The 16,238-nt window shown below is 40.4% G+C and overlaps 1 long non-coding RNA gene across 1 annotated transcript in view; it reads right to left on the reverse strand.

Moving 5' to 3' along the window:
- Positions 1-10,640: 10,640 nt before the first annotated feature.
- LOC144204339 (uncharacterized) overlaps positions 10,641-16,238 on the reverse strand; it is a 35,747-nt gene continuing 30,149 nt past the window's right edge. The window contains exon 4 of the long non-coding RNA XR_013327870.1: positions 10,641-10,751. This is a non-coding gene — a long non-coding RNA (uncharacterized LOC144204339). The remainder of the gene's footprint in view (positions 10,752-16,238) is intronic.

Genomic DNA, 16,238 nt, shown 5'->3' on the forward strand with positions numbered 1-16,238 from the left:
TCTTTTGTGGCACAGATGTAAAAAAAAAAAAAACATAAAATAATGTGCCTAAGAACTGAACACACAACAAAATTACCAGGCATTGGTTAATATTGCATTGATCATGGGCCATTTCCCTCGACTGTTTGTTTTTGCTATCATGGGAATTTAAAGTGTTCAGAGAAATTAAAAATTCCAAAATTACCAGAAGAGAGAGAAGCCAATCACTAAATTTTAACTTTTGTGCATGCCTTTCTTTTCATTGCACAATACAAAAATTAACCCTTAACAATACAACCTGTGTACTTGTAACTAATAATTGAAAATATTCTATATGCCTAAATGATCATTCAAAACATGTGGCATTGAACAAAGTCTATTTTAAAACTTGTTGGCGATAGAGTTAGGGACAACGTTAAGGCCGGGATACTAATCCAGAACCTCAAAAGTGTCCATTGGACCACATGAGCACCACTCTCCTCATATATCCCCTTCAAAGTGACAACAAAGTAAAGTAACCAATGTCCAGTTGGGCAGTAGCAACTATTCATTAAGATTTTTTGTGACCATGCCAATCCCAGAAAGCCTCTGCCCATTCCTCTCCTTCAATTCCGGCTGTGGTATTCCGGCGCATGCATTAGATTGACCTCACATTAACCCAAATACATTTGATCTTTAAGAGCCATAAATTGGCTTTTGTCATTACCATAGGTTAATTACAGAGATTTGCTCTGTAGCGTTTCTACACTGAGATTGCAATAATAAGCAGCACACAAAAGCCATTCACGCAGCTTGCGTGAGCACTAAATAGGCATTGTTTTGATCGTGCTATTCCTGTCGGGGCTTGTGTTTGCGTTGCTCTATTATCAGCACAGTGAGCTTGTAACACTGGTGATATGGCAAGATTCTGCTGAGGCGGGCTCAAACCATGCCCTTCCTGTCATTCTCTATGCCATAAGTCATAGGACACGAAGCCCAGATGGGAACCCTCTCGCTAAACTGCCTTCAAGCAACTTGTGAAAAAATATGTAGTTTCAAACTGTATTTACTAACAACAGTGTTGGAATTATTATATTTAAATATAAATACTACCCGTTTTGACATTGTAATGTTTAGTAGTTAGCCCACAAAGTTTTTTTCTTTTAGATTGACTAAAAATATGATGAGCGGTAAAATATAAACATAGGTTTAATCACCAAGTGTTCACTTAAGTAATTCATAATAATAATTCATATTATTCCTCCATTAATATCCATCAAAGTGAAGATAATGAAAAACAAATGGTTCTCCTCTCACTGCTATACTTGAATGACTTCCATGTAGTAGTTATTCATAAAGATTTGGAAGGATAAGAGGACTAGTTATAAATACAAGAGGTCCCTTGTAGTGACAAAGCCAACAATTTATTACTTGACTCTGCAATTTCCCTCAGCTCTGGAAGCTTCCTGACCCACATTTCTATCTTGGTTCCATCTCGTAGTACTCCTAATTGTATATGGCGTCATGCCCCTTTTTACAATACACGTTACACAATAGAATGCAGCAAGGTTCGAAACAAGGCCAAGTGTTGAACAAATAAGAAGGGAAGTGGTCTATGCTTCTTGTTTTACTTCTAATTGTACCTTGAGGATTAGTTGGTTTTACGCATTTAACGTTTAGTTCTGTATTCGATGCCAATGATAATAATAAACGTCCAATCTATTTGAACTGGGAGGGCTGAGAGTAATTTCTTTGACTGTCTACTTTACTTCATATTTTCTGTCTTTTTCCCCCGACACACTGCCTTTCCTGCCTTCCTATCTCCAGTCACACGACCGACCAGTCGTCTTCAGCTCAGTGACAATGATGAATGCAGAACATGCAGCACATTAATGCAGCAGATTGCGCTCAATGTCAACTCTTTCTTCAACATGTCAAGTTAAACAAACAAGATCAAGGCATAGGAAAATGGTAATTGACCCTCCAGAGATGTAGCTTCTGTTCTGAGTGCAAAATCCTCCACCCCCCAATAGTCAGATGGACAGGCCTTGAAATAAACCTATGACCAGTGTGAAAAAGTGGACATGCTTTCAAATGAAGTTCTCACTTGATAAAAGTAGGTGAGTTATAATGAGAAATGGTGGTGTCTTATATATAATCATATGGATTATTTAATTGTATTATACGAATTCGACAAGCAAGAGAAGTGTAATCGGAGCATTTAGGTGACAAGGTGTTAGACATTGTGATAACATGAGGTGTAGGTATCAAAATAATGAGGACAGACTTTTTGAAATTGGAAAAATTATTGCTCATTTTAGTCCAATATCGCAGCAAATATGGAAGAATATTACGGTAAGTTGGCCACATCAGAACACAATGCTTGCTTTAATGACAGTTAAGATTAAAAAAAAGAAACAAATATATTTGTTAAGCATAGGCAAGTCCTGTTAAAATGAGCTCAAATTTGAACCTTATCTGTTAAAAATAACCTGGTTAAATGTTAACCTTTAGTTTTACATTTTCCCCTTTTTTTCCCATGGTAAAGTAAAACTTTCAGTAGCAATAAAATGTGACTCAACTGTACTCTATCTACTCCAACGACTACTTGCAAATTATTTCCTCTAAAATGAGAATGTCAAGTTCGAAGCAGAAGGAATCATTGACAGATTAAAATGTTTTCACAATTTCATCATAAAACTTCAAAAATTCTGTATTAGTTTTCATGCAATTGTCAATAAGACTAAATATGATTCGGAGACCCCCACTCTCCCCACTCGCAAGGTTCACCTAATTAGAAAATTGCTGCTTTCTCATAACATTTATCGTCTCAATTGAGTCGGTGCCAAATCTAAGAGAAACGCATTTAAAAAGCCAATTGAAAAGCGAATACGATTGGAAGCGAGAAGCGTAATTGTGGCGCACTTTATTACGCCGAGTGGCGTTCTTGTGTTTGTTGCTGCCTTTCAATTTCTGTATCTGTCTGTGCAGTTGGTGCTTTTATGACCATCAATTTATTACCTGGGTTTTGTGCGCCTGGCCACTTGCGTTTATAGACTAATAAGGGAATGTATTTAATGTGCCCTGCTTTCAGTTGCCGTGCGGATTGTGAGAATGAATCACGGGGGTTGATTAAACCGCACTGTCCCAGGCTATTACGCGTGCTTAATTTCATACCAACTATAAATAAAGCAATTATTTTGTTATGCACACTGTCAAAGTTAAGGGCTGGTGTGTTTGCTTGAGCTCAGACAATTGGAGATGAAGGCTGTTTCAAAGACGTATTGTGCATCTGCAACGTCCCATCTGGTTAATCCATCGCTCACGTCGACCGTGGCTGCGTTTATCGAGAGTGGCGCGCCGACGACGGCGTTTTGATTGGAACAAAGCTCTGTAAACTATGCGATTGTCTCACAAGTGCATTCATCTAACTATTAAAGCCAGGGAGTTCCGATGCATCCTTGTTGTCGCCGTCGTTGGCTCCAATCTTACAGATTGTGGCGACTCGCCGCTCGGGTATTATGCAACGGGAAATTGCTCAAATAGAGAGAGAAATCCTCAAGACTGAGTATGTGGGAGGGCTTAGCCCCATGTCTGCTGCCAATGGCAGCACTGGAGAATACTTCTTCAATAGATTATTGCTTTTATTTCTAATCTTCATTGTCGCGCTCGTGCAGTTGCCCAAAGTTTTATTTTGGTCCCATGTGATCAAAAGCGGATGAAGATAACCACTACTAACTTTCAAACCATGTTCATTCGGGTTGCAACTAAAAAGTATTTGGATTTTGATTCTTCTGCTGATTTGGGGAATTAATCATAGAGCACATGATGAAAAGCTAATATAAAAGTACTGAAACATCAGTTGAAATACATGTTTTTTTGGTATGGAAGACATATGGCACCAAGAGAATGAATTTCCAAATATTTATATTATCTCAATTGATATTAAAAAGAAAAAAAGAACTCACGAGCAAAGTAAAAACAAATCTAATAGTAATATGGTTGAACATGTGTACACACCCGCTCACGTTTTTTTTTTCCAAATATCAGATTCGGAACTATTTACAAAAGACTTCAGCTCTGTATTGCAAAATAACACAAGGAATTCCCACGTGTCCATAATATGTATATGTATATAATCCCGTATGTCTACTGGAGGACCTAAATACATTGCAATTAGAAAATAATGAGGCACCCTTCATGGATGGGAGATTTCTACTTAACATTTTCCCTTTGGAGTCAACGGTCTCAAGTCTAAATCAATGTGGAGAGGCGCCCGTCAGCCCAACGATATTAAACTTGATCTTGTCTGTGCAAAAAGGGAGATGTGCACACACAGGTGTAATGGCCACTCTGTCGCTATTAAGGCCAACCGTTCCCGTCGCCTTATGGGTAGTCATTTAGGAGCGCTGCTCATTCCGCCTAATCAATGGTGGAAGCGGCAGCGAACCATTAAATAAAAAAGGGGATAGAGATTAGGTACCGCTGATTGGGGTTAATTGGATGTAATCGGAATTTATATTTTACAGTGGACGACTCATTAAGAACGCATTTAAAAATAATGTCATTTGAGCTCAGGTCATTTCATCATTTTACTTTGGGGGTGAAAAACTGTCTTGTGGAACAATCCCCAACCGTTGGTTAAAAATCTAAAAATGTTATTTGCATATTTTGTCCCTTTTAAAAATCTTTTAAAGCATTAGAGGGCATTTTTGCAGGTGATTCTGTTTGGTTGGCACAGTTTTGTAATAAATGACTGATCTTTGCTTATGGGCCTGAATTTTGGGGCACCAGAGACTAAGTCTGAATTGATTATCTTGATCAATCAATAAAAAGAAAGTTAAATTTTGACCTTCCTGGGGTGAAAAGTGTGGGTTTGTAAACTAGACAAGACAATTTGACTGGAGGGAGACTTTAAGTGGTAAAACTGAAGCATCAAAGACAATACAGATGATCATTCACAGCCAGTTGCAATGCATTGGACATATTTAAATGTGGTGAGTAAATTAAGTTACACATCCGGTGAATGACTGTAGCTACAATCTGTGGTATTGCGATGGAATGGGTGAAATCATGGTGCCTAAACAGGCCAAATGCTGCTAGTTATCCAATTGAAGGATTCAATGCTAATAGTTGTGCTCATCCAACATGCATTTGGAAGAGCAGCACCACCATTGCAGCTCAGACGGATGGATTTCCTCACTAATCCGTTTGATGTAAGTGAATTTAGGTTCTAATGCGCGCGCTTGTGAGCTGTACGACATGCCAGAACGGGCGACTGGAGGATCATAAATCGAAGAAGAGACCGAGGCAGAGCGCGGGACTAGAAGAATGTGGCGTTTCGCCGGAAGGCGGGCTATGGCTTTTATCAGCCGCTGGCACCGTTTGGCCCGCAAACGGGGCGAGGGGGGGGCGGGGTCGCTATGGGAATAGCCGATCGGCACCGGGCGTTCACCAAATCCTCCCAAGAAGAATATCAGCGTTTCTCACATGCCGCCGCCTGATATCCGAGCGCCATAGCTGAAAACTATCTCCATTGTCCAGTTTGATTGCCTGAATCAAACTGATTTACTGCAAATCCATCTGAGCTTTGATAAATCTATTACAGTTTCATTTCGCTGATTTCATTAACGTGAATAAAACCGGCCATGCTTTCTGCATAACTGCCTTTTAATGGCTTGGCCCTGTCACCTGCCTCAGTATTAATCCCTCTGACTTATTGCTCCGCAGAGGGAATGAGTAATGGGTATTTGAATGTGATCAGCACAGTACAATGCAATTAAGGAACCAGTACTGTTCTGTGCCTTTAATCCTGAACTAATTTGAATTGCAGTTTGATAGCACTGTGAATCCTGCATAATTATGTAGGGTGCATATTAAACTCTGTGACAAACCGAAGAGGCCTTTAACTAGCCCCGCCGTGAGGGGTGCAGCATGGAGAGTGTCGCTAAGGTAGCCAGCCACGGAAGCCAGGAAGTCTCAATTACCCACGTCGTGGCTGACAGGTGAAGCAGGGGCTAAAAGGGAGGTGGGGGACACCTTCATTTAAAAAATGGCTGATGCTAACGCCTCTCCCCCCCCACACCCTCACGACAATTATGTACCACTGTCATTTCACCCCAGAAGAACAGATACATCACAGCTGAGTCAAAGAGGGCTTGTATTTGGTTGCTGCTCTTGGAAAAATTCAGTCAGGGGGTGTTTTTATCTAAACCTAAAGTGTCAACATTGAGTCACTAGGGTGGAAATCATGACATTGCTTCAAAGATCGTATCATTCACTTCCATTTCTGGGGATATGTGTCCAATCCATTTGAACAGGGACGTGTAAAATTGTGATGCTGGTCTGAATAGGCCGTTTTTAGTAGTGATTTGGATGAATTTGCTCTGAAATTCTGTCTGATAGTCTGCTTTCATTTCACATCCATTGTGGCAGTGCTATGAGCTGAAAAAATGACAATTGTATCTGTTTGTCAATATCTATTGGCCTAACTGGCTGTAGAGTATTTTTAGGACAACTTCTGATGTGTAGGCTGGCGACTACTAGTTTAGAGTGTTTGCCAAAAGTTAGATGTCAAAGAACACAAAGCAATGGCATTTAAATGTTTGTCATTATTGTTGTAACTGGAGGGTCAATCATTGTTTTCTGCCTTTATTACATCTTATTGGATTGTGCCGGCGTTCCAAATGAAGTGCCCTGCGACCGGGTAAACATAATAAAGAGAGGACATAATATGAAAGTATCCCCAGGAGAAAGGCTAACTACTTCTCTCTCAAGTGGTCAGGTTTTGGAATTTTCCATCCCCAGTGGACTGCATGTGCGTCACGAGAGATGCAGGAGACAGTTAAGGGGAAAAAAAGGGATGGATCAGGGGATTGATAAAAGACGGTGAGACGAGGGGAAGAAAGCAGAGAGCGACACAAAAGGCGCTGCTGGCTAAATGAAGCCATTGTGACTCAAAATCCTCTTTTAATAAGGTTCATGCTGTCTACAACTTCATCATTTTCTCCTGAATGATAATTACTTTATTCAATCATGTTCGAGGTTTTAGTGAAAGCTAGCATTGATTGATTAACTTCAATTACCATGCTTGCATTTGCATAGATAAAAACTGCTTTTCAATTTGTGAGTGGCACGCGGGTGGAAACCCTGCCTTGATATTTGCATTTCAATGTGAACGGTGAAGGATAAAGGTGGGCGCCAGGTCTGATCACTGCTAAGCCCTTTCTGGTCGGCTGCGCCAGCATCTATTTTTCCATAAACACCCTTTGTTATGTTGTTGGTCCGCTCCTTTCACGCAGAGAGAGCCAGCGGTGAGCTCCTTTTGCCGCCTGGCTTGACAGCTCTGTTTGGGGAGGGGGGATTAGGACGGCGTTGGTGCTACCCGTCTGAGAGCTTAGGTGAGCTTGATGTGCCGCTCGTTTGGTTTGGGAAAATAGACAGTGAGGAAATTTCACACTCCGAGGAACAGTACATGACCGTTCTACCTCCACCGGAGGCTGACTGAGCTAATGAAGATGCACATGTGTACGGAGCGAGAGACAGCGGGAGATAATTACGATCATCTCGTGTCCATATCGCTCATCATTAACCAGACTGAACAACATATAGGAGCCGGCTGAATTGATGTTGACAGGTGACGGTCTGGGAAATGCTACAGTTTAGAGTGAGTTTGCAGAGCTTGATCAGAAACTATAAGTGCAACTACCTTTTCATTAACCACAAAAACAGTATGATTATCAAGAAGCAGTTCACCACAAAACAATTAAGTGGACATTTAACTGACAGAATCCTTCACAATGGCATCCACAAGCTCACACAAGTTTATCTATTTGAATAACTTGCACGTCAGTACTCTAAAGCGCTGAGCATATGTGCGCAAACCTGTCCGCAAACATAAGCACTCGTGAATAAAGTGATGATAATGACGAGAGAAGAGGAATCCATTAGCCGTTGCGTTTTTGCATGCCTAATAATCAGATTAATTCAATGACACTAATTTAAGGGCAAATGATTGGCCCGATGACATTATTTCAACCTGTGTTTCCAGATGCTCATTTCTAAACAGCTAAGTGAAATGGATAATCACTGCTCACCATCTGGGAATTCTGTGAGCCAGCAAAAGGAACTAGGCGCTGTCATACGTTTTAAACAAGGTGACTGATGGCTCCCTAAACATATTGGAGGTGTAGTTTTCATGATAGTCTTTCTAACAAATAAAACGGGTAGAAATGTGCCTGCTTCGGTAGTTTATAAACCCTTCCCTGTAGGGAGCGAATGCAAATCCTCGTCTTTTATGCAACGGTAAATAAGGTTAGTATGGCCCTGTTCATGATTTGCAGATCTTACAAGTGTAACTGTGAAAGCTGGGTTCTAAGATGCGTTTGCCACGGTGCGAATCACTCAGTGCCATGCCAACAAAAATGGCATACTCTCTAATGCCTCCCCAAATTTTCCACCATGTATTAAAAAAAAAAATCATGCAAATGAAGCAGGTCCTCAATTGGAAGACACGGCATTCGGGTGACATTAATCAAAGGAAAATATGCAGACAAAGGTGACAGTAATCCCAATACTCATGCATAAGTGGCACAGCTGTGATTCGGCTCACTTCATACTTGTACAGAACATGTGCGTGGCGGCGCGCGGGGGGAAAAAAATGGAACGACTATACATTTGGAAAAAGCACCCTCTCTCATTAATTTTATTTTAACTCGCAATGATCAAGTGGCTACTGACTTCTTCTTTCACACTTACATGCTCCTGCCTTCGAATTAAAATAGCGCAATTACACGTAACTGTTGGTTTTTCCATTAACACTTTGAAGTTGGCATGAGGGAGCCAGGAGATTATTTTCTGGAATGGAGAAATCCTGTGAAAAGTCAGCATGTAGTAGTAGTTTGTACATGAAATCAAAGTAACATATGACGGATCAATAAAGTTTTATCTTATCACTATCATTATTATTATTGTGCTGCCTCGTGGTGTAGAAGTTCACTCGCCTGACTTTGGAAATTAATATTATTATTATACCGATGCTGATGAGCCAGAAAACTCTGTTTTTTTCAAATGATAGCTAACTATTTTATCGCATATTGCTATATTATATTATACTATGAATTAGTGATGTTCTGATCCGATACGTCGTATTTTTGGCTTACCGTGTTGTATTAAATTTGGGCACAAGATCTTATCCAGTAATGTCCCATATGGGACGACTTATCTTTAGAAATTAATATATGCAAAAGAGCATCGCAAAATATTTGTAACAGGGCATTTTTAAGGAGGTACCAGCAGGAAAAAAAAATCTGATTGGAAGTCAGCATTGGGACATCCCTATTATGAATGTTACATAGAAGGGGAGGCAAGAAGCTAAACCACAATATATATATCCAAGGACTTCCATTAATAACTCAAAATCTGATGAAAATATGAACATAGCTTTTGGACATCAGAAGTCAACTCAAATATCGTATCAATGTCCTCATCAAAATTCACACATGCTATAAAGGGAGACATCCTATGAGAGCTCCCGTGGCTATTTCTGCTACATTTCTTCCCATCACAGGATCGACCACGTCAGTCCACCTGTCACTTCACGCCAACGGACATAATGGAAAGAGGAGCCCCTCTTTTTCCAATGATCATATGACGGAGGCCTAAAGTGGCCTGTGTGGTGTCATCCCCCCGCCTCAACCCAGGAGCACCCCGCTGGCCGGAAGGGAGCGTTTCCCAAGCTGGAGTGCCTCCTGCTGCGATCACTGGGCCGATGAAGAGCTCGAGGGTGGAAATGAGGAGGGGTACAAGGACTTGGAGAAAATTCTCGACAGTGCTCACCTCCCCCTCTACACCCCTTATGCTCTATTCTTCACTCTCCAGCCCCTTATCATCCTCCCCACAAAGCGACAATGTGGATGTATCTTTTTTATAGGCCTCTCCGCAGAGTCACCAAAAGACAGTCAGTGTCCAGAAAAATGTAATATTCAATTCCACATACAAGAAATCCAAGAAGACTATGATTATTTCCAGTAGTCCCACCTCTCTCTCCCCAACACGCTCCCTATCAATCATTCCTCAGTTGGATTTGCCATATAAGACAAACAGCCAGGTAACCTAAATCACAAATAGATGGCAATTTCATCCGAGCAAGAGCGTTAAACAAAGCAAACAGTAATGTTGAATTTTGATGGTGCTAAGCCTTTCCTCAGAAGAAAAGCAGAATTTAGCTTCAAATCTATATTCCTGCTTGCAAAGAGATTGTATTGTGTTATCAAGAGAGTCTGTTTACCTAGTCAATCTACATATGGCTATCTAATATCTTTGTGCCATTGAGCAGGTTGGAGGTTGGGCTCCCTGGGGTGTCAAGACTGGGATTATTCATGGCAGGGGTTGAACTACTGCCCCCCCGTGTGATTGAAAGCCCTCCGCCAGCTTAGGCCCTGTTTATTGTACATTTGCATCGCTCACTTCGCCAAGGCTGAGGGGAAACTATCAGTGGTTGGGCCATTCATATCTGGGCAGACCATAATTTAGTTTCCGCACTTTCTCCCACTTTTGTTTCCCGGTCTGCAGGTAAGACTGCGGGTTTACCATAAGCAATTATTTAGTTGATTAACTGGGATAGAATCTAATCAATATCTTTCAGCAGTCACCACAGAGAGAGAGAGATTTGAAAGAGTTTGACCATTTGAAATTGGAGCGTCATTGTCATTTTCTGCTTTACGATCGGCTGGCAACCAATTCAGGATGTCCCCGCCTCCTGCCCAAAGGTGGCTGAGATAAGGTGCAGCATTCTGTGAGGATGGGCAGGTTGGAAAATGAATGAATTAATATTATATAGCACAGATTAAATCAACACATTGGCACTTGAACAGATTAACTAGATTTTTATTGTATTTAGTTATCATTTAGTTATCATTTGAAATCTTGAAATCTTACATGCAGTACAACTGATCCAAAATATTACTACATTCTTTTGCAAAGAGACTCCACCCTCTCACTCCGATCAGATTTTCTCACCGAAGACCAGATTATATTAACAAAGATAATTGCATTCGTACCCGTGCCCTGAAGTGGTCAACAATACAATTTCACTAATTTATCCTGGTGAGAGGTTGACCTTAAGAAATGTAATTACACACACCTGAGTTACACAAGAGCCTGAGAGGTCCGCAAAACGGTTACCGGTGAAAAGACGTAATTGCACACTAAACAATTAGCCCGTTGTTGCGGCAGTTTAGAATAATTGCAACGTAGCTTCTGGCTTTAAACAAGCAAGTGATTATAAAAAGCAAATACATGCCTCCATATCAAAGTAAAATTGAACCTCACTTGCTTAAATTAGCGGTTAATCTAAATCAAGTGATACTATTTTAGGGCATAAATCAAACAATGCATCTCTCCTTCTACGGTATTCGTTCTACATGACAAGATGGAATTAAGTGCTTTGGAGTAACCTGGTATAAACACACATCATTTATGAATTTTAATAGGTCTGGCAACGCCTCATAACTATGCATGACTTGATACTTTCATAATTGACAGGAAATATGAACTAGGCCAGGGGTCGCCTATTAGAATGACTTTTCATTTAATTTTTTGACAGGCCAATACACAAATATGGGGTGGATTTCTTGGGAGTGTTCATGTAAAGCAAAAGAACCCGTAAACGGAAATCTAGCAGAAATCCCCTAAGGCTAGGACCAACACTTTTGCTGGTGAGGTGGGAAACCATTCGCTATATATGTTGGAACATGACCTCGCCATGCTTCTGTAGCCAAGGGCATTATGGGAAATGTTGTGACTCGTAATGTCCAATGGATACAACAATGTGTAGTTGGTCGCAGAAGAAGTTGCGTGCAATCGCTGGAATTGGACCACATGCTACTCCTCAAAATGTAAATGTAAAACCATGGGCTGTAAATTGCCACAAAGAGGGCTGTTGACTGAGCAACTTAATGTCCATCCCACTCGTAATTAAGCAGACAGACTGACATTGTGGCTCCTACGCCAATGCAACACTGGGGGCTTTGTTGACACCACGTCTCGACAAGACCAGAGGAAAATATATTTAGCTGACTCATCTACTGGACATCGCTTTGTTGCACTCTTGAATGAAAAAAAGGCCATAAATGTTTCTTGTTTCAGGTTTGGACTTTTATGGAATAGATAGGTGTTTATTAACAACAGGGAGGGAAGAATAGAAGGGTGGAATTATGAATTCTATTTTATTTATGTCAGGACTTTAACATATCCAGTTTGGCATAATATATTCTCTAAAATTGTATTGGCTGAAAGGCATTGTATTTATTTTCCATTATTCAGAAAATGACTTTTTCAATGCCAATTGTTAGAAGTGGACAACAGTTTGTAAGGACTTATAAACCAGATTTTTAATTCCTATTTTGCATTTAGCTGTAAAATATCCAGCCACAAACATACAAATTGCGAATATAATACAACATGAGTGAAAGCATGAATATATTACCATGTGCTTCTTTTAATTCTTGACACTTACAGTAGTGCCATGTTTTTTGTAAAAGGATATCATTAATCATGGATATAATCAGATGACATCAGGTCATGGCCCACTAAGTGTGTTTTGCTCATTATGGTAATATCCAAGAGAGGGGTCTGTAGTCGCTCTTTTTATTTATTTATTTATCTCGCTCTCTCTTTCTCTCTCACACTCTCTCTCTCTCTTTCTCTCTCTCTTTCTCTCCCTCTCTCTCTCACTTTGACACTTCTTTTTCTGACAACCTACTTCTGATTCTAGGGGAAAGATAAAGATTAGTAGCATAGACACCACAACAATCTCTTTCAATACCAAGCAATTAACAGGCACCTTAAATCTTAATAGCCTCAATTAGATAGAGGTTGGTATTTTAATTGGAGCGCTTGGTGCAAAACGCAAAATATGAAGGATGGGGTGTTGAGAACATTCCATATTGTGTTAGAATCCACCAGTGCACAACTGATTTATCCTTCTTCTGACTAGACTACTAGATATTGTACTTTACTTTTATTATGGCTCGTGTTTTTATTTTACTGTTACATTTTCCCATTACGGCACACATGAAGGCTCATGTTAATAGGTGAATTCGAAGTGTGCTTACTCATCTGAAAATGATTTTTATGTGTCGCCATTGCGGCATTATCTTAATTCAAAGCGGGGCAGGCTCCGATCGCGAATGAACGGAAATCATTTGTGCGGCAGCAGAAAATAAACGGCCAACCTATTTACTATCTGCTTGATATATGAAGTTTGTGGTTTTGATTGCGTACGATTACGTTCGGGGAGAATGACCTTTAGTGGCTAGCGTATTGTAATATAATGAGGATGTGTCAGTCAGCGGGTGTACGGTGATGAGACGAGGCCCGGCCGGGCAGCGTTGGGAGCATCGATCCGCCGCCGCCATGAGTATTGAGGAGAATCTGAAATATTTCAACACCTTCCCTTAGACCAAAGACCAAACAACCCAAATAGAACCGAGGATAATCCTACTTTAACTGCAGTAAGAATGCAAAAGCACATCGTTGATGAATGTCGGATAAAATACTCTTTAAATAGTTGCAGCAAAGCGGCAAAGGTGATGAAAATGGATATGTTGATGGCTTTTTTTCCTCTACCTTCTCATTAACTCTGGCCCTGGTAATATGACCAGGGAGAGATTTTCTCCTCCTACTTCAAACCCAACACTGAGTTGCTAAGCCCTGCTGGGAAAGCCCCATCTCATAAAGAACAATTAAGTGGGCCAATCAGATGGCTTTAGAGTCACTCCTCCAGTGCCTTGACTTCATAATGAAGCAAAATATATCATCAGCAAGCACGTGGATTCTTATCATAATCACAGTCAATCATAACGTTGTAATTTGCTATGACTTTTGCTTCAAGGACTACTTGACTTGTGGTTTAGCCTAACAGGATGATCAATGTTTTTGCGTTTCTTAAAAAAAAAAAAAAACAGGGAAAGTAAGATTTTGATTTTTTTTCAGATCTGTAACTGACAGTGTATTTGCATCACAGTAAATGAATATTTTATCAGCAAAAGTGATGAAAACAGTGATAAAAGTTGGAGTTTTGAGTCTCTAGCACTGTAAATGACAGACTGCAACAATGCCTTCAACACAAAAATACAGACAAATCGAGTGATTGATTGGAGTCTCCAAACAAACCCTTGTCCCATTATTCCACTTTCCGCCATTCGTACAAATGAAACTACACAACTTTTGATCTGTTCTTAGTTAAAACCAGCACCTGAATGGAATATAAGTCAGTAGTGAATAGCTTATCTCTAGGGTGTTAGCCCTAACTATGAAAGCGGAGTACCAGTGAAACATTAATCACCAAAGTATTATGGCTCATATCCTTGGACAGCACATTAATTCAGGTGGCTATTAGGCTGCAGCCTTGGAGCTAGCCTCTTGGAAAAAAAAGGGAGTAGGGGGGGGTGGTTTGTCCACATTCAAATTTAGCTGACAGCAAACGCAGTGTGGAGAGCTGCGACGTTACTGTGCTGTGACTATGAGAAAAGCAATTTTCTAATTTGAATACGACCAATAAATGAGTATATTTAGTGGAGCCGCCTGGCGCTGCGGGTAAAACTCCAAAGAGTAGACTTTGGAGGCCAGTAGGCGTAATAACTCCGAACAAGCACTGCGGTCTTTCCTGTAGTCTCTGTCAATACAGGAAGACGCGCTACCTGCAGATGGAAAATAAAAAAAAACAAGAAAGAAAACTGAGTGAAGGAAGACCAATTAGAAAGGCGCTCTCTCCCGCACTCCCTCTGAAAAGCCAGGCTCCGCTAAAGGTCAGCCTGAAATTTGAATGACAGGGCCAAAGTCTTTTACTCATAATTTTTGTGTTTGCAATAGATTTCGGAGCAATTCACAGCCTTAGAGGCCTTAAGTAGAACAGCAATTAATTGTAATGAATAATCTGACAAATCTGGTTGACATATGGCCACTAATACTCCTCCTTTCTAGAGGGAGCAGTGGAGGGATTAGATTACCTCAAATGATATCTAGGAGTGCCGTGCCATCTGCATGTACAGCGAGCAGCAGTCTACGTAAAACCTGACGTGGGTGGAAGTGGGGTCTGCGCCCTGCCGCTCCAATTCTTCGCAGGCGATTTGGGGATAGAACCTGTTTTTTCCCCCCCTTACTCCCTTCCATCTTATTGAGCCAGCTGCCGCTCGTGAAGTAAAAGGCAATAAGGTGACGACGGCGTTGCCAAAATGGAACGCTGAGAGCAAAAGCAAACAAACACGACAGCGATGACAAGTCTTGTGTCAACACACAAACAACACTTCCACATGGAGCCATCTGAGCACAAGGAAGTTTATTAAAAGCATCTAAATGAATGATTACTTTTTATCCCTCATATACTGCGTCACATGTGTTTGCTATTACACTTCTAAAGCTCTACAAATGATTATATCAGATGGACATTATATAGAATGAAACGCAAGCGAGTATTTTAGAGTGGTTGGAGGTAACATATGGAATGGTTGTGCCTGATATGACTTCTTCGATCCATATTTATCGTATTTTCCGGATTGTAAGTCCCACCCATAAGTAATATTTACACTTTTGGGGATAATTATAGCCTAAAAAACTGGGTTTCAGTAATCAAAGAGAATATAAACACACTTAAGAATAAGTCGCATGCCCGAACTGTGGGGAAAAAAGTACAATTTATAGTCCGGAAAATACGGTGGTTTTACAGAATAAGTATTTTGAATTGTAATATAGTAAAATGTCAAATGCAAAATAAAATAAATTAAATTGTGTACCTTTTTAATTTAGTTTTCTAATTAATTATTATAATTTTATTTGCACATATGGGACAAACTACCCCATCCACTTAAAAATGGATGTCCAACATTACAGTCTGGTTTATCATGTATGCTGTATGTTTAAAATTTAGAAAAGAGGAAAGGCACATGTCTATCTGAATCAAATCCACTCAACAAAACTGATATGACATCCCTTGGAGAATCTCAACTTTGGGGACTGAAATGAAGACATCTCAAAGGCCCCTTATGGTGACACGGACTCCCATATCAGAGAGGGTTGTCACCAAAACACACACACGTGTGCTGAGTATCACATATGCCTGAGAAGCCTGTAAGTGGCAAAAAAAAAAAAAAAACCAGCGGTAAGCGGTGCATGTCAGCTCCGATATCAGTCACCAGTGTGGTTTTTGATCACCACTTTCACCCCCGTGTACCGAGTACTACAGAGGCTCCTTTTACCAGCACCTGTCTGCATAAGAAGAC

This window comes from Stigmatopora nigra, chromosome 11 (assembly GCF_051989575.1).
Source record: "Stigmatopora nigra isolate UIUO_SnigA chromosome 11, RoL_Snig_1.1, whole genome shotgun sequence".
NCBI classification, from domain to species: domain Eukaryota; kingdom Metazoa; phylum Chordata; class Actinopteri; order Syngnathiformes; family Syngnathidae; genus Stigmatopora; species Stigmatopora nigra.